This window comes from Tiliqua scincoides, chromosome 4, assembly GCF_035046505.1.
Source record: "Tiliqua scincoides isolate rTilSci1 chromosome 4, rTilSci1.hap2, whole genome shotgun sequence".
Lineage (NCBI taxonomy): Eukaryota > Metazoa > Chordata > Lepidosauria > Squamata > Scincidae > Tiliqua > Tiliqua scincoides.
The window spans coordinates 87,729,250-87,747,855 of NC_089824.1; the positions used below are offsets into that span (position 1 = coordinate 87,729,250).

The 18,606-nt window shown below is 43.4% G+C and overlaps 1 pseudogene; it reads left to right on the plus strand.

The window, feature by feature from the left end:
• Window positions 1–451: 451 nt before the first annotated feature.
• LOC136649930 (5S ribosomal RNA) lies at window positions 452–574 on the plus strand (annotated as a pseudogene).
• The last annotated feature ends 18,032 nt before the right edge of the window (window positions 575–18,606 follow it).

Genomic DNA, 18,606 nt, shown 5'->3' on the forward strand with positions numbered 1-18,606 from the left:
GTGTCAACAGTGGCCCCTTGTTCTGGCAGGTCTGGGAAGCATGGGGTTAAACACCAGGGCCTTAGACTGCAGTGAGTGTGCTGCAAAGCTGCTGCCATGTGGAAGCAAAAAGGCCCATAGGGATAAAAGCAGCACTTGGGGGAAGGAAAAGGTGTAGAACAGAAGAGCTTGGAGAGACTGAGAGAACAAGAGAAAGGAGCTTGGAGGAAAGAGGACGGATGGATGGGCTAACTGACTGATAACGGATTGACTGATGGACCGAACGAAGACTGCTGGAGCAGAGACCTCTAGAGATGCTGGAGACTAATGTGTGGTTGCCGTGCCCAAGAGCTGCTGAGAACCAAGGTGTTGCCGCAGTGGCCAGAGAAGTTACTGATGGAAGAAGGAAGAAAGGAAGACCTCTGCAGGTTGAACAGGCAAACCACTCTGGCAAACAGGCAAACCCAGGAGTGCTTTCTGCAAAATTAGTTACCCTGCACATGCCCAGTCTTGTCTGATCTTGGAAGCTAAGCAGGGTCAGGCCTGGTTAGTACTTGGATGGGAGACCGCCTGGGAATACCGGGTGCTGTAGGCTTATACCATAGTCTTTCGAGACTGAAGGTTGCCAACCACCAGGGCTATTTCAAGTGAAGAAGGGAACTAATTAGCTTAAAGTGGTCATAAGTTCTCTAGGACAAGTTTGGAAAAGGAATTTGGCAAAACACTAGGCTGTAAACCTGTGTTACTCATCGGAAACAAACACCTCTAGCCATGGCTGTGGCTGGCATAGCAATTCCCATAAAGGTAGGGGTGTAAAACACTTTAACTGGCCTTGTGTTTGCCAAATTCCAAATAATGAAAGAAAGAGAAAGGTAACGAATTTGCCATCGAAGCTTTTAGAGCTACAGTAGTTCTGACAAGATTTGCTTAAAGATCCCCTGAGCCTGGGGTCTTTGCTGCCTCACGGCGGGCCTTGATCTACCATACTATCCACTTCAAAAAAAATTGCTCAAAGACAGCTTCTCCCCACACCTCTCAGCCTGACACACAAACAGATGTGAGGGATTTATAAAAACCTTCCTGTTCTTTCAAAGTAAAAATGGAGAGCTCATTTAACATCCATCTTGAGAATGACAGGTCAGAGAGAGTTATGAACGCTGGAAGATAGCACTGATATGAAAATAAACTGATTTAGGTAAAATTCCACAGGCACAGCAGGGAACAAAATGAGATGTAAAACAATCCCAGGCTTGTGGAAGAGGGTTCTGTGAAGAGTTTACCACAAGGGCTTGGAAATTGCACAACAGTTGGACTGAAGCAATATCAACTGGTTGAAAACAAAGGAAAGAGAGGACCTTAATAACGTTCCATCTGCTTTGAAAGGGGAAGCCACTTTTGTCTCCTTCAATAATCACCATAAAATTAGCATGAGGCTCAGATAAAGGTCAGCTGAACAGCCACAGTTGCCTATTCCCTCCACTTGCCAGGGGTCTCCCAGATCTCACTGTAGGGGTATCAGGCGGGCTGAGGGAGAAGGCAGCTTCTGCTTGGGGATGATCCTGGTCTGGAGCCTTTCAGGAGGCCTCAGGTTGGCTCAGGGGGAGGGGGTTAAGTTACCCTGGTCCTCCTCCATGACATAGTCCTTGTGACTGAATTGTAGGCAGGCACTGTTGGAGACACAGTCTTCTGCCTCTCCAGTTCTGGCTTTCTGCCCTCATCATGGGCCTCCTGTCAGTTATATAGGCTGCTTCCTCCTCCAGCCCTGCCCCTTCCTTACTGGGAAGGGCATAAAAGGGGCCCCGCTCAGGGCCTCTCTTCCTGGTGTTATCTCCCTTGTTTCTCCCTCCTCCCTGACCTCTTACTGGGTCAGGTCCTTCAGGCCTCCCACCTTCTCCCCAACACCAGGTGCTCCAGTCAGGGAGAGGTGTTGTGTCAGCAGGTCTCCCCACGAGCTGGGGATGTGGGAGGCTGTCGGGCAGACTTGCCTGCACTGGGCAGCTCTCAGCCTGGCCAAGCTGCCTTCCCTTTGTGCCTTCTTGGCCCCCTCACAAGGTAAATCTGGGTCTGGCAGGGAGGAGGGCACTCTGACACTCACGTCTTTAGGATACCATGAGCCCAATCCTGAGCTCGAGGCACCGGCTTACTTCCAGCGCGCACTGTCGCAAACGTGCCATAAGGCATGTTTGTGAGGCCTAGCGCTGGGCCAGCACCCGTGCTAGCCCAGCACTGGCTGGCACCGGGCTAGCACCAGGCTGTTACGTGAAAATCCCCTTTTTCCTTTTAAGTTGTGATTTTATATCTGGTTACTAAAATATCATGTAGGCCAAACCTCAACATACAGGCCACAATCAAGTCAAGCCACAAGCACATGGAGTACACAACCCCCACTTCCCTGTAGGTTAATGTATGCATTGTATTGTATTAAGAGCTATATGCAAAAGTGTCTCCTGATCCATTCACCATGTATGCAAAACAAGTCGGCATGCACCTCCGGAGGAAGAAGTCTATTGTTCTATTGTTGTAATTCAATCACTCTTAAGTACCCTATGCAAACTGCCTCCAGGGGTTGGCCGAGTTTCCCCACATAGGAAGCCAGCATGGCTGATAGCTGACTTCCGATCATCCTTTTCTTGCATGCTCCATGTGTCCCACTGTGTGTAGTGAGCATGCACATCCAGGAGGCCACATCTGGGTCATTCAGGTCAGTAAAAACCCTTTTAAGAGAAGGCTGCGACATGCTAGCTCTCTCTCTCTCTGGCTGCCCTCCAAGGCAGAGGTCCTCCATAGGATTCTTCCCCCCTCCTACCCAACTGCTCCTCAGGACAGGTAACTATATCTTGTGTCTGGAACCTTTTCCCTCCCCCCTTTTTTTCTCCCCTTCTCTACCCATCTTTAGTCAGCAACTGGTTAGGCAGATTAGGGACCCCTAAAATCCTTCCCTAAAATCTTTCCCCAAAATCTTTCCCTTTTCCTGATTTCCTCGGAATGCACCAATACACGGCACATGCAACCACCATAAAGCTAGGTACACAGGATCCAAGTACTAGGAACCAAGAAACATATACTTACCATTTTCCATGTGCATTATGTATACCTGTGTGTTTTTGCAATAAAAATATAATCCTATTGAAAGTTATCTTTCTCCCAGTCTCTTTTCAAGCTAAGAGGGAATTTCTTTGCATTACGCTGTCTTGTTATCTACCCTGCGATCCTGAAGTTTCCAAAAGGGTAATATAATAATTCCCCTTAAAACATAACAGCCCTTTTGGGTAACAAGGCGGGTGCCTGGCCTCCGCCGCTCAGTGGTCCCACAGACCACCAAGCCATGGTAAGGAAAGCAGAGGCAGGGAGGAGGCATTCCGAGGAGGGGGGAGGTGGGCGGAGGGTGGAGAGAGGGCGGGGAGGAGACGTGACAGGGAGGTGGGATGCGGGGAGAGAATGCCTTTTTCTACCATTATTCCATTCTTTTTCAAGTACCCCTAAAGGTCCTGTTGAGTGTCCCTGGGAGTACATGAATACCAGGTTGGGAACCACTGTTTTACTGGTATGTTGTTTACAGTGCACTTACTCTGACAGTGTTTACAAAAAGGTGGTGAAGACCAGAATTTAAAAAGAATAAAAATGTATCTTATGATCTTTTACTATGTTTTTAATAAATTAGAGGCTACAGTTCTTAGGTAACAATTAGTGGTAGGTTATTTTTCAGGATCTGGCCTGGGGTAAAATCAGAAAAAAAAACTATAGTTAGATACCCCTCTAAGTTTAACCCCGGACTTATCCGAGGGTCATAGAAAATTCCATTATTGTTGGCTCAAAACCTGCCCTCGACTTATCTGTGGGGTCGACTTATAGGCGAGTATCTGCGGTATGTGTGGTGTTGGCTGGTAAGAGGTTAAAGAAAGTGTTGGCTCTGATCCCGAACAGAAACTTGCTTTGCATGCTTGAAAATCTCATACATAATTCTTAATGCATTTATAAGTGTTACTTCCAAAATTTGAGAAAGTGACATTTGAAGTACACATTGAGGGTTCCAGCACGGGAGAAACACCTGCCAAAGTTTGAGGGAAGGCGAACACAATCTATAAGAAGCACGGAACACAAATCTTCATACATTTAAACTGGCTTTTCTGATTAGCTTTCTGGCTCCCTTCAATCAGGTAATGAAGCGTTGCTACATGTACCCTTTTTTAAAAACTAAAGTGACGACAGTTTTGAGTGAGGAACAGATTTTTCTCTATAGTGCCACCTGCTCTTTGGAAGCACTTGCCTGCGGAAGCCCACCAATCCACCTTCGTACTCTCTTTCATTTTTAGTGGATAAAGACTTCTCTTTTAATTCCCAAAGCCTTTCCTGCTTTTTGGGATGCAGGTATAGTGTTGTGAATGCTGCTGCTGTTGCTTTTGGTATATTTCAACCAATTTTCAATTATGATACTTTGTATTGACTTTTTGTCATTTAAAAAACAGGATTTTCTTTGTTATGGCATTCTGTGTACTCCTTGTCAAAGCAGGAAAATGATATAGTCAATGACTTTATTAATTTTCCAGCTCCTCCCTAAGGGCACCCAGAATAGGAGGATCCACATATATCTTGAACCATTTTTGCAACTGCTTACTCATTGCCTAAAGTGAGATATATACTCCCATGGATCCCTGGCCAATGCCCAACCTCTCCTGTCACTCCTGTTTAACAGTGGTGCAACCTTGTTGGAGATGGGATGCAAAAAGAAAAACAGTAGCCATGGATTGAAGATAAGCCACCTGAATGTGCCTGCTGCTATTTGAATGGAACTAAATGAATCTTGCTTGTTGTTGGCAACCTTCAGTCTCGAAAGACTATGGTATCGCGCTCTGAAAGGTGGTTCTGGAACAGCGTCTAGTGTGGCTGAAAAGGCCGATTCGGGAGTGAGAATCCCTTCCACACTGGGAGCAAGTGCAGTCTGTCCCTGGTCTGTCTCCCTGGCTATGGGCCTTCCTTCTTTGCCTCTTTGCCTCAGACTGTTGGCCAAGTGTCTCTTCAAACTGGGAAAGGCCATGCTGCACAGCCTGCCTCCAAGCGGGCCGCTCAGAGGCCAGGGTTTCCCACTTGTTGAGGTCCACTCCTAAGGCCTTCAGATCCCTCTTGCAGATGTCTTGCTAAATCTTCCTTATTGTATGCATAATCGCACAAATGGTACAATCATGTACCAGCGGTGTGCGCTGCCACAAAAGTACCATAAAGCACTTTGAGGCAATGCAAAGCCCAGGCATGCCAGTGAGAAAGCCGGAGCCTTCCTTCTGGCACTGGCAGAGCAACTGAGGCCTGCTGAAACTGCTAAGTCCAGCGCAGGAGTGGGAGAGGGTGGGGAGGGGGCTGAATAGTGCAGGGGAGGGTGTAACGGGGAGGAGATGAGGTGGGGGTGGGCCTGGGAGAGAAGCAGATTGGTGGCATCTGCATGTGCCAAATCCCAGGCCTTTCCTAGGCCTGATTAGCCTGCATGGATCAGTGCAAGGGTACAAATGTCTCCTTACCTTGAGAATACGTCCAGCAGTCAAAAATCCCCCATTATATACAGCAGTAGCCACACCAGCACCACTGCATTGCCCTGTGGTGCTTTAGGTAATGATTGGGCGGTTAATTTTAGAAATCCTGCTAGTTTCCCCAGTGTTCAGAAGGATTGGAACTCATGGCAATGTGAACCAGCAAATCCAAAAAGAAAATGAATGAGGAAAGTCCTGTCATCCCCAAATATAACCTTGAATGTATTTAAAGGTGTCCCTTTGCTAATACTCACGCATAACATTCTAAAACTGTTGCTGCCCTCTGAGATATGAAGTAGCGTATCTGAAAAACAACCCCAGTTACATTCATTATTAGAAGGTACTAAAAGGTCAGTTTCTAGTTCTCAGCATCTGGTTTTGGCACTCTGCCTGTGCACTGGACAAGCCAAGGTGAAAGCAGCACCTCTGAACTTTGTATATCATGATTCCCAGGGCTGAGAAAACCAAACAGTCCTGGTTTGCAGTCAGCCTACAGTATACGCAGTCAATGAAGGCAATAAAGAGTAAGTGCAATTATGCATTCTGCAACAGCTGCCAGTGACAGAGTTTGCTGGCAGCTCTCCTAAGAGAAAATCACATTAATCAGTGATTGCGGTCATGAGGGCATTCATTACTGTAGTGTGATCCCACAGTAAACAGGGGCAAGAGCTGCACAAATGGAGAAAATGTAAGAAAAGCCCTGTGTACCTTATTTTGTACATGGTGCTGTCTTGTACGGTTGCCAGCTTCACATTTGTTTGGAATCGCCCAACCATTTTGCAAACTGTGTGCTGAATTTCTGGTGTCAGCTCTTGGGAGAAATCCACCCTAGTCTTGTGAACAGATGAACAGGTGAAAAGGTTTGACCATGTTCCATAAATTAAATATGTTCTTAATGCCTTCCAAACTCAGCATGATGAAAGAAAGAAGATCCCCCCATCCCCCCCTCACCCTGGTCATTAAGGCCAACCCAAATGTGTGGTTCCCAAAGAGAAGATGGGATTTTATCAGGCATGGCTCAGCTTGCCATAATATTGCCCAGGTTTGAAAAGCCACATTGCCAAAATTCTTCAATTAGCACTACTTTAGAGGTACAGAAACTGTCATATGGAAAGATTGACTGTCCCTTTTATAACCACCAATTTTTCAAGCCTTTTCGCAATTCAAAATGAAATGAAAACAGCATTTTTTTTCCTAGTGGAAAAAAGAAACAAAATAGCTTTATTTTGTATAGCTGCATTATTCACAGATTATAACTATAGGGAAAATAATTCACAGAGTAAACACCCCCAACACAGCTGCTGAATGTAATATATTCATCTCCAGCATTCTTGTTGAAGAGTGGCCTAGCAGGTGGCTATGAAGTTTGAAATATAAAGGAAAATTACATTTATCAAATTATATAATTGGCCTTTCTACATATTTTGAAATTATTTTATTATTGATAACAGAAAAAAAATGATATTAATGACTGGGTTTTCTTATTTAGTTACAATGATTATTTGCTAATTATCCTGGATTACATGTGTATAAATATACCAGGCAGTAGACAAATTTCTCTGCTCTCTCGGTCTTGCTGGTACAAGAGGGAAAGATCACAATTGTTGGAAAAAGGTTAGTAGAAAATCACATCAAGCTTGGTATAGATTAGGCCTGTGCAATGCTTGACTCACCTAACCAAACACGGCCTACCTATATGCAGGGGTGACTGCTAGTTAAGGGACCGATAAACTTCTTGGTTTTGCTACTTGTTTAGAAGAGCAATGAAGGCTGTTCATTATCCAGCAGGCCACAACACATGGTTGGTGGGGTCACAGGTTCCCCAGCCTTCTGTAAACTCAACCATATAGCCCATCAAAAGTGTTGAAGACCACAATATCAACAACAATTCAGACATGTGGAGCAATATCAACTAGGCATAGCTGTGGTTGACTCAACTGAATGATACAAAGTACCGGAAGCTTTGTACACAGTACTTTACTATGTGTCATGGAATGAAAGGGAGTCCTGATAGAGTGATAACCATGGGTTGCGCTACAGTGACCTTGTCGGCATCTTGTGTTGAATGACAGAAGGACATGTTCCATATTATAATCAGGACTTTCAAAAATGACTCTTGAGTAGCACATCCTGCAAACGCATCATACGTAGAGTTGCCACTTACAAATGCGAAAGGTCGTGCTCAGTTGCCTCAAGGGAAGGAAAAAAGAATTTCGGTCAGACTTGGGGAAAAAGAATCAGGCTAGGATAGGGTCTCTGAACATTCTTTGTTTTCCACCAGATTATGCATACAGCTAAATTTGGAGGATCTCCCATGGGCAAAACATCAAAAGGAATGTGGAGGAAAACTAAGATTGAGAAAGCGAATTTCACACAGTCACAAAGCATGAAACTGATACTTCAGTATCATAATACAACCCCCAGCAGTGGCTTTCACCAACCTCCCCTCCTCCCTGCTAACCCTTTTAAAATATCCTTTTTGTCACTTCCAACAAGGGGAAAAAAATATGTCCCTACTAGCCTTTTTCATGTATTGAATGCATGGCATCCATCCAATGCTTCAAGCATATTTGGCAATCGAGGCACAGAAATAGGAATTAGCAGTCTGGCTACTCACATTTACATAGTGACATTTTCTGTTCTCGGTCTTATTAACACAAATGGAAGGTAACCACCCACTGTAAATATACAATAAGGCTGTTGGGCTCATATACTATGTAACAGCAGACTACACAACAATATTGGATTGAAAATGTAGTCATTCAACACCAAGCCTACAGTTATCATAGCAAAACAAAACCCAGAAAACAGCAGAGTGCCATGCCAATGTCCCATTAGAACCATCAGATCAATACAAGAAATGAAAAGACTCTTTGGCTCCATTCTGTTGAAAGAGCCTGGAAGCTGACCTGCTGAGGATTGATCAGTTATGTAATGGAGACAATTCACTCCTCTTCACTTGCTTTAAAAAGAAAGTATGGTTTAAAAAAAAAAAATCAGTACCATTGGCTCACACATTGCTATTTCTCAGAGGCCTGTACCATTGAATATGCATGTGGGTCCTATCTAAACATGAAGTCTAACAAGTAAAAGTTGGAGAAATGCCATGGGCTAGTTTGAGTTTTGTTTTTCACATTTTCATATTGCCCTTTCTCCAAGGAGTTTAGGGTGGTGTGCATGGTTCCTCCTCTTCTTTTGCCCTCACAACAACACTCTGAGGTAAGTGAGGCAGAGAGAGAGAGAGTGACTGGTCCAAGGTCACCCAGAAAACTTCATGGTTGAATGGGGATTTGAACTTGGATTTTCCAGGTCTAAGTCTGACTCCTGAATCACTACACTAGCAGTCTCCAATATTCAGGACTACTGTGTAAGGGGAAAGTCTTCACCATTGTGTCTGGTGCTTACAGTTCCACATAGCCCGGAGCTTACTGTTCCATGCAGTACAGTCATATCTTTCTTTCCGATTTTGTCAGGAAGTTGCTCTGGTCAGCTGCTTCCACCAGAAAATCTGGGTTCAGAGCCTACTGGGGCAACAGAATGTGGATGTGGCTGGCTGGAGTGACTTCGCAACAAGATCAGAAAGAAGATATGACTGCACTGCATGGAACAGTAAGCTCCGGGCTCAACGGGGAAGGTGTTTTGTAGGCACAGGATCTGGCCCACAGACTGGGTTTTTATGCCTGCTGCACTACATCATCCTGAACTTGTGCAGGGAAAGCATCCTACAGGTAGACCAGAGCTGTGATACAAGAATATCCCTGGATCCCTGCAAGAGGGATCTGAAGGCCTTAGGAGTGGACCTCAACAGATGGGAAACCTTGGCCTCTGATCGTCCCGCTTGGAGGCAAGCTGTGCAGCATGGCCTCTCCCAGTTTGAAGAGACACTTGCCCAACAGACTTAGGCAAAGAAGGAAGGCCCACAGCCGGGGAGACACACCAGGGACAGACTACATTTGCTCCCAGGGTGGAAGGGATTGTCACTCCCGAATTGACCTTTTCAGCCACACTAGACGCTGTTCCAGAACCACTTTTCAGGGTGCGATACCATAGTCTTCTGAGACTGAAGGATGCCAGTGAGTACTACACCATCCTGAATTTAGGGATATGGAGAACTGTGTGACAAAATTACTAATTATAGAAGCTTGTTTAGCTTTTGTGTAGCTTCTTCCTTAGGAGGAATAGTGAAAAAAATTCACTCTGAACTTTTTTTTAATCAGTGCCAATCCTACTGGTGATTCCCCACTCCCTGAAAACATTGGATTTGAACATATAGCCTACATAGGGATGCAACATTACCTTCATCAATATTCAACTCCAACATAGTTCAATAGGGATTTCTCCCACACAAATGTGCAGAGGATTGGAGCCTTGCTGAAAAATGCTGCACAACATTCGAATATCAAAAATTAAGTACAGAAGCCTCAACACAGTTGCGGACCTACCATTAGGTTCGATGGGACAAATGCCCCAGATGTGAGCCTCTAGGACCATGCGGAAGCCTCTCTGAGGCTCCCAACAGGGTCGGAAACTGTGCTTCTGGTTTTCCAGAAGCACAGTTTATAGCGTCAGGAAACCTCAGAGAGGCTTCCCTGACACAGCCCTGGGTTGCGTGAGGCCCTGTGAGCCTCAGGTGAGTAGGGGGGGCAGATTTTCACGTGGGGGTGGTGACAGCCTGTGGGGGTGCCATCACGAACCTTTGTCCCAGGCGTGGGACTGGGGAGATCCACTGCTGCCTCAACAGGCAAGAATGCATTAAATTCAACTCTGCATTAAAATAATACATTTTCAGTGATTTAAGATTTACAACTTCTTGCTGCAGATCATCTAAAACTAATAGTGTTCAATTTGAAATTGAGCATCATTTTCTTTAGTTAATGATAGAGAGCTTAATATTATGTAGAATGCCAAAAATTCAAAACAAGATGTCATTCATGTCTCAAAGGGCAAAACATATTAATTCATGCATAAATGAATGCATAACATTTTCTAAAAATGTGAGAGTGTACATGCTTCACCTGCTTGCTGAAGATCACTCAGAAAGAATGGCATTTCCTCCACCGAAGTGGAATACACAGAGTACACTGATGATACGCATCTCTTTAGAGAGAATGAGGGATGAATCTGAGACCTCAAAGGAATTCAGTAAAAAACTGATACCAGCAAGAAGAATGCATACTGTTAAGGTTCTCTGACTGTAGATGCCATTGAGGATCATGGTGTTGCTCTGATTGGCTGCAATCCTGTTACAGTGCTAAAGCTGGGTCACACATTACCCCTACTTTGAGGATGCCATCAAAAATATGGCATGATCTCTCTCCCTTCTGCCTAATGGCTAGTAATGGTTCAGAGTCATCACATTCAAATTATTCCATTAATGGGGGAGGGTGATGGGTAATAAAAGTTCCTCCCATGCTTAGGTCAATATTTTTAATGTTATTTCATATAATAAAACTGGTATGTCAAGGCTGTATACTGAAAGGATCCAAGCTGACTTACAGTGTGTCGTAAGAAGGTTATGCGATTGCTTTAGTACAGCCATTTTCAACCACTGTGCCTTGACGCACTGGTGTGCCGCGAATGGTCCCCAGGTGTGCCGCAGGAATTTGGGAGAGGGTCATTTATTAGTAGAGCTATTGGGGAATGTGAGCCCCCTACCAACAGCATGCTGTGCCTTGTCAATGGTTAAAACACTGATGGTGTGCCTTGACCATTTTATTGCCCTTTCAGTGTGCCACAAGATGAAAAAGGTTGAAAATCACTGCTTTAGTAGCTGGTCAATTTACAGCTCAATCTACATTTACCATTCAAAATCTTGGGGACAGGTCTCTACTAGTTCGAGAATCACTGATTGAGGGTCCAATCCTGTCCAACTTTCCAGCAGTGATCATCATCATTGGCATCCTTCAGTCTCGGGAGACTATTCTATTGTGCTCTGAAAAGTGGTTCTGGAACAGCGTCTAGTGGGGCTGAAGAGGCCATTTCGGGAGTGACAATCCCTTCCACACTGGCAGCAAATGTAGTCTGTCCCTGGTGTGTCTCCCTGGTTGTGGGCCTTCCTTCTTTGCCTCTTTGCCTCAGACTGTTGGTCAAGTGTCTCTTCAAACTGGGAAAGGCCGTGCTGCACAGCCTGCCTCCAAGCAGAATGCTCAGAGGTCAAGGTTTCCCATCTGTTGAGGTCCCTTTGGGGAGAAGGGCGGGATAGAAATAAAGTTGATTATTATTATTATTATTATTATTATTATTATTATTATTATTATTATTATTATTATTATTATTATTATTATTATTATTATTCATTCCCAAGGCTTTCAGATCCCTCTTGCAGATATCCTTGTAGCGCAGCTGTGGTATACCCGTAGGGCGCTTTCCCTGCACAAGTTCTCCATAGAGGAGATCCTTTGGGATTCGACCATCGCCCATTCACACAACATGACCAAGCCAATGCAGGCGTCTCTGTTTCAGCAGTGTATACATGCTGGGGATTCCAGCTCATTTCAGGACTGTGTTGTTTGGAACTTTATCCTGCCAGGTGATACCAAGGATGCGTCGGAGGCAGCGCATGTGGAAAGCGTTCAGTTTCCTCTCCTGTTGTGAGCGAAGAGTCCATGATTCACTGCAGTATAGAAGTGTACTCAGGACGCAAGCTCTGTAGACCTGGATCTTGGTATGTTTCATCAGCTTCTTGTTGAACCAGACTCTCTTTGTGAGTGTGAAATGCAGACATGCCAATGGGGCATGTTCTGCATCCTGTGGTGGAGGGAGTCACAGAGGCCTCCTCAACGTAAGGGAACATTTCTTCCCTTACTTTGGAGCTGCATTGTGGCTGCCTCAGCACTGGATAACATTGGGCCCTCAGGGTCGCCCAGAAAGTAATGCACCACATTTTTTTTCTTCAACAATTATTTATTGAACACAATGAAACTTACACACAAGAAAGAATAATGTGTCTTCTACACTCCCTATTTTTCCACGTAATCTCCATCCAGTTCTATGGCCTTCCTCCAGCGAGACACAAGGGCATGTATGCCCTGTCGGTACCACTCCTTGTTCTGGTCACGAAGCCATTTCTGCACTGTGCGAATCACCTCTTCGTCATCCTCAAAATGTCTTCCGCGAATGGCATCCTTTAATGGCCCAAACAAGTGGAAGTCTGAGGGAGCTAGGTCAGGGCTGTAGGGTGGATGGGGTAACACAGTCCAACCCTGTTTAGTGATGTGTTCCAAAGTCCTCAAACTTGTGTGAGGCCGAGCGTTATCATGTTGAATCCAACATTCACCTGGGTTGTTATGGCGCCGAAGTCGCTGGAAGCGCTTCTTGAGTTTGGTTAATGTCTTCACATAAGCTTCAGAATTAATGATGCTGCCTCTTGGCATCACATCAATGACTATGACGCCCTCACAGTCCCAAAACACAGTGATCATGACCTTACCAGCGGAAGCAGTTGCTTTGAATTTTTTCTTCTGTGGAGATTGAGGATGACGCCATTCCATCGACTGTCGTTTTGTTTCAGGCTCAAAATGGTGAACCCAGGTTTCATCACCTGTCACAATCCTGGACAAGAACGCTTCCCCCTCATCTTCAAAACGTTTCAGCAACTCAGAAGAAATGTTTTTTTCTGAGAGATTTGTGGTTCACTGTAAGACAGCACGGAACCCATTGTGCACACACTTTTGAGTAATCAAGAGCACGGATGATTGCATCCACACTTCCTTTGCTGATTGACAGCTTCAGTGCCAACTGCCTAGTCGTTATGCGTCGGTCCTCGCGAATGAGCACATCAGCAAGCTGTGTCTTGTCAGGTGTGACAGCCGTGGATGGCCGCCTCGAACGCTGAAAATCTTAGAGCTCTGCCAAACCGCCTTCTAATGGCCTCACCCTCTGTGCCAAGCGACTAACCGTACTTCTGTCGACTGCAGATTCTCCATAAACTGTACACAAACGTTTGTGAATGTTTCTTTCTCCGCAGTGAGAAATTCAATGACGACACACTGCTTGTAACGTACATCCCTTACAGACGCCATTTCGAAACACTGCTGCAGCTACGCTATCTGTCTGAAGAAACCAAAAATTTGTGTGCGCACTCCTGAAAATTCAAATAATGTATATCTAAAGTTTTGCATTCGTACCATTACTGTAGGCTGAGAAAAAAAATGTGGTGCATTACTTTCTGGGCGACCCTACAATAAAACAAGAAAATTTGTCTCATATTTTAAGTTGCCTGGAATGCTGCAGAAGCCTTTTCTTTTTTTCAAACAACTTTTAGGATTATGTTGGTAAAGATACATCTGAACTGCGAAGTTCTCTCAATTTGAAGGAATCCTCATGAGATGTTGTGTCGATGAAACTACCTGAGCTTTTCTCATGTCATTTTAAGAATTATTTCCTATTCGTAAAGTGAGACTTCACAGATTGTACTGCAGGCTGGTTGCAGGTTCCAAACTGATATGTCTTCAAAGGGAATCGCTGATCAAAGCAAGTAGTGTTATGCACAGGAAATAACAAATAAGGACACTGATGCCCGACTGCACAATACTGTGGCCATTTTTCTGGAATCAGGAAATCATCACTAATCAAAACACACAGATCACTGGACATAGTCCAGCTAAAACCCTTTAAAGTGTCATAAAGTGAGACAAGTATGTGCTTAAGTGCACAATCCTGAGCAGTGCGCAGGCTGGGTCATGTCAGCCCACTTGCATAAGCAAGGGACCAGTGTCTCTGTAACTGAGACACCTGCAATACTGTGTTTAATTGCACTGACTAAAATCCTGAAAATCAGTTGAAACTGATTTTTTTCTTCTTCAACTCTGAACCACGGCAGCAAAGAGTGTTTCTCATAATTATTCTAAGAGTCATTTATTTCTTTTAAAAAAATTTTTACAGCAGTTTCAATAATAGAATCAAAGAATGCTTGGTCAACTCAAATTGCTACTTTGCTTATGCTATTTGAGTCGCACATGACATGTACTGACATTTAAGAAAAGGCAAAATGAAGAAGAAAAGTAAGTTGAAATCAATGGATTGTTCCTCACAGGGAGTAATTTCCTCAGTGTCTGCTTTTCTGCTGTAGTTTGCTTTGTTGTAATACATGTTAATTAGTAAGACTTCTGAGCTTCTCTGCAAGTGCAAATGCTCTTAGATCTTTGCCCTATTTACGATGCCTTAAGCCTGATGTATTGTATTCTTATCCCTGCTATGTCGACAGAATGCTATTAACCTGATGCGGGTGTAACACTCACTTTTCAACAATCTGCTCATTCTTTTAGTTGGACTCTTTAGTACTATTCACCAGGGCCAGGCTCTCCTCAAAGGAATATGTTACTTGTGACAGATTCATCCAAGGCCTTGAGGTAGAAATCTCCTTGAAAATGACAACTCCAGTTATTACTACCAATTTTGCTGAACAACAGGACTGTTAATTTACACAACAGACCTGCATGATGTTTGACTCACCAAGCTGAATGCAGCCAATCAGCTACGAAACAAAGCCTACTGGGTGTTTGGTAAACCCTTCTGTTTTTGCTGCTTGTCTGGAAACAACAAAGAAGGTTGCCAGGCAGCAGGAAAGCATGGCTTGACCAGCAAAGCATGTAGGTTGCGCTGGGATGTAATAGTCATTATCAAATGTCAAATGAGGGCCTGAAAGGAACCATTCCCTGAAGAAAGGATGTTCTTTTCAAGTGCTCATCAAGATTACATAAAGAAGAAATGTGGTCCAAGGAGGTTTGGAAACAAAATCAACCACAGCAATTGCCCCTCTTTACCCAATCATGACACTTTTTCCAGGAACTATTGCTGGTGTCTCATTTGCCGCTCTTTTTGAAGGTGAATTCTTTGGGGACAGGGAACCATTTGATTTGTTTGACTATGCCAACCACTTTGTGAACTAATATTTGTTGAAAACAGTATATAAATCATTTGATTTAATTTACTATGTCAACTGCTTTGTGAACTACTCTTGTTAAAAAGCGGTATATAAATAGTCTTTATAATAATGAATTATTATTATTATCAGCCCAGCCTAGCATAGTAGTAGTAGTAGTAGTAGTAGTAGTAGTAGTAGTAGTAATGATATTAATAATAATATCATCATCATCAATATCTTTTTTGCTTTGGGACCAATCTCCCCAAGATTTTTTTTTAATGTCTATTCAGTACCTTGTAAGAGTAGGCAGCTTATGTACCGACTTGCTAGAAAACACCTGGTGAAGCCACTTGGTTTCACCTCCAGACTTGCCAATACTATTACACTCTACTCCACTCCTGCTGCATGCCCATTCCAGCTGCAGCAGTGGCAGGACTGATCCAGAACGAATGAAAACCAAAATCTATTCAGGTTGCACGCAAATGTTGTAGCCTTTTAAAAACAACTGAACTATCCTGAAACTACATAAGGGTATAGCCATCCTTGTCCCTAAATAGGTACTCCTCAACTCCGAGGATGTGCACATATTCATGCAGCACCCCACAGGGCATAACCTTTATCTCCTAGTTTGGTAGAGAAGCACCTGTTGGTCATGCCCCTCTCCAATCCATCGTGATTGCCTCCAATTTCAAACCTCATATTGGGACACCCCAATACAAGGTGTCCCCTATAATGTGCACTTAATCATATTCCACTGGCTCCTCTGTTCCCAATCTCCTTTTTCCTTCTTTTGTTGTTGTTCTTTCTTCTATTTACTTATTGATAACAAACCACAAAACCCTTGGCATGGGAGCTCAACCACAAAATAAATGGAGGGGGGTAATGACAACCAACTCAGCTGAATAAGGCTGTAACCCACTCTGTTTACGCTTATTAATGCCAACCTTTTTTAACTAGTCTCAGTAGGGATGGGACAAATAAAGAGCCGGGACAGAAAAAAAAGATCCAGGATGGACTAATAAAGAAAATTAGGCTCAAAAGCCTGGTGGCTGTATGTCTTGACAAACTTGCCCCTGCTCCTTCACTGCCCAGAAAAACTTGCATTGCCCTTAATCAAGGAGAGGGGAATTGAAACCATGACTCCTCTTACTGGCCCCACCCCTGGTGTTTCTTCCAGCAGCCAGAAACCACCCTGACTCCAAGCCTTGTGCACCAAGGTGGGGCTGGGCAAAGCTGCCCCATCTCATGCAAAGGAAAAATACTACATCTGCTAAAAAAGGTTGAACAATATTCTATTTGTAGCCTCACAGTCAATTTAAACACTGCTGGCATTTACTGATAAATATCTAATAGTGACAAGGCTACTTGTGCTCATTACTTCAGTATATAATTTTAAGTGGTGTTAAAAATAGGCATCACTTTTTCTTCACAGTGTGGATGCTCTTAGGCTATTTCTTTTATTAATATCACCAAGGGAATCAGTTCATCAGTGTGTATGTTTTGTGAAAAGTCTGAAAAGAACCAGTATGACAGCCTGTAACCTTTCCAGGCTATAAGAGTTCCTATGTATTGATCTGTTTTATTTAATTTCTTCAGCACATCTGTCTGGCCCTAGTCCATTGCCTATTAGGGCATTGTTGAAAAGAAGCCGGTTTGCCACAGACCTATTAAAAGCAATATTGAGAACTTGCAGCAATCGCCCTCCATATGGGTAGATGAACTCGATACATATGATCCAATTTTTCAAAAAACAAAAAAAAAAATCAGTTGCAGTTGATTTGCTTTTGAGACATACTGTAGTGATCTCCTGTCGCTGGCAGCTGTAAGAAGCTGAAATAAAATTGAGGGGTAACTGCTTTGAACAGCACTCTGAATAACTACCTAAAATTGACTCGTATGACGGTTCCAGGATCATTAGACATCTAGTTATTTTTAAAAGCTCATTCTTTGGTCATTCCTGGTCAATCGATACTGCACGAGGTGACTAAGTGCAGGGATTTTTATTATCTAAACTATGCTTACTCAGAGCATATAAAAAGGAAGAAGAAGAAGAATCTGGAATCACTGCAGTTTTGAGGATATGAGTCACCATAGAAAGTAGAGAAAGTCTAACATTCAAGGAACTTTGGAAAAATTTCCTCCGTATGTAGAACACAAGGAGAAGTTTTGCACAACCACCCTCTGAAGTCAGCCAGATCCACTGAAAAAAGGACACAAAGTATTTCAGAACTCAAGAAGGTTTAATTAATTCTCCCCCATTTAAACTAGCATGGCAGTTATTTGTTCCATGGGAAGAAAGAGTCATCAGAAGGCATCTAAAACATTATCATTGAGAGAATTAATCATTTGCTGTGAAATTCTGAAAAGAATTTGTTGAGCTCGCAAAGATCTATGAGTATGTCGACATGAAAGAAAGTCTTTTATGATTATCCATGAGCTACATCTGTGTCTTCTGGGGGTTGCCAACGACTTGCCAATGTGAAACTTCACAATGCTGATGTTCAGAAAAAGTTTTAAAAATGAAATGCTCTTTCGCTAACTTTATTCTGGTCTTTTTTCACAATTTAAATTGCAATCTGCAGCAAATGAAATGCTTAATAATTCTCCAATGTCCTTCAGTGATTTAAGAATGTTATATGAGTTTCCCCTGCCTCGGAAGGCATTCAGTACATTTAACTGTTTTTAGAATTTGTTACTACATAAATATACTGGGCATAGCAGAGAAAATGATTCCAAAATATAGGCACTAAGAACATATATCAGCATTACTTGTATACATTTAGAACTTGTAACTCCAAGTACGTAGCTTTAGAGCTGGAGGTGTTTCTCATTCACATACTCCAGGATGAAAGGGGTAAACTATAAGCAGTTGAGGCCCACCTTTTTGGGAAGTGTCAACTATTGGTCAACTCCATTGTTTAGGATAATGGGACTCCAGTACATGTAATGTGCATATGCAATGTTCAACCTATACATTGATTGGGGTTGCCTCTAGCACAGGGGTCTCCAAACTTTTCAGTATGAGGGCCACATCATATATTTTACACATGTTCAGGGGCCAAAAAAAGGCAGTTTTATATAAAATAAATAAATAAAATTTAAATGCATGAATAAGTTTTACTTGGATCTTGTTTGAAATCAGCAGGATATGATTTTACAAATACCAACCTTTCCACCACACCCCGAACATACCACCAACTTCCTGGGCGAACATGTCAGCAAGTTGCTGGTATTTTGCTACCC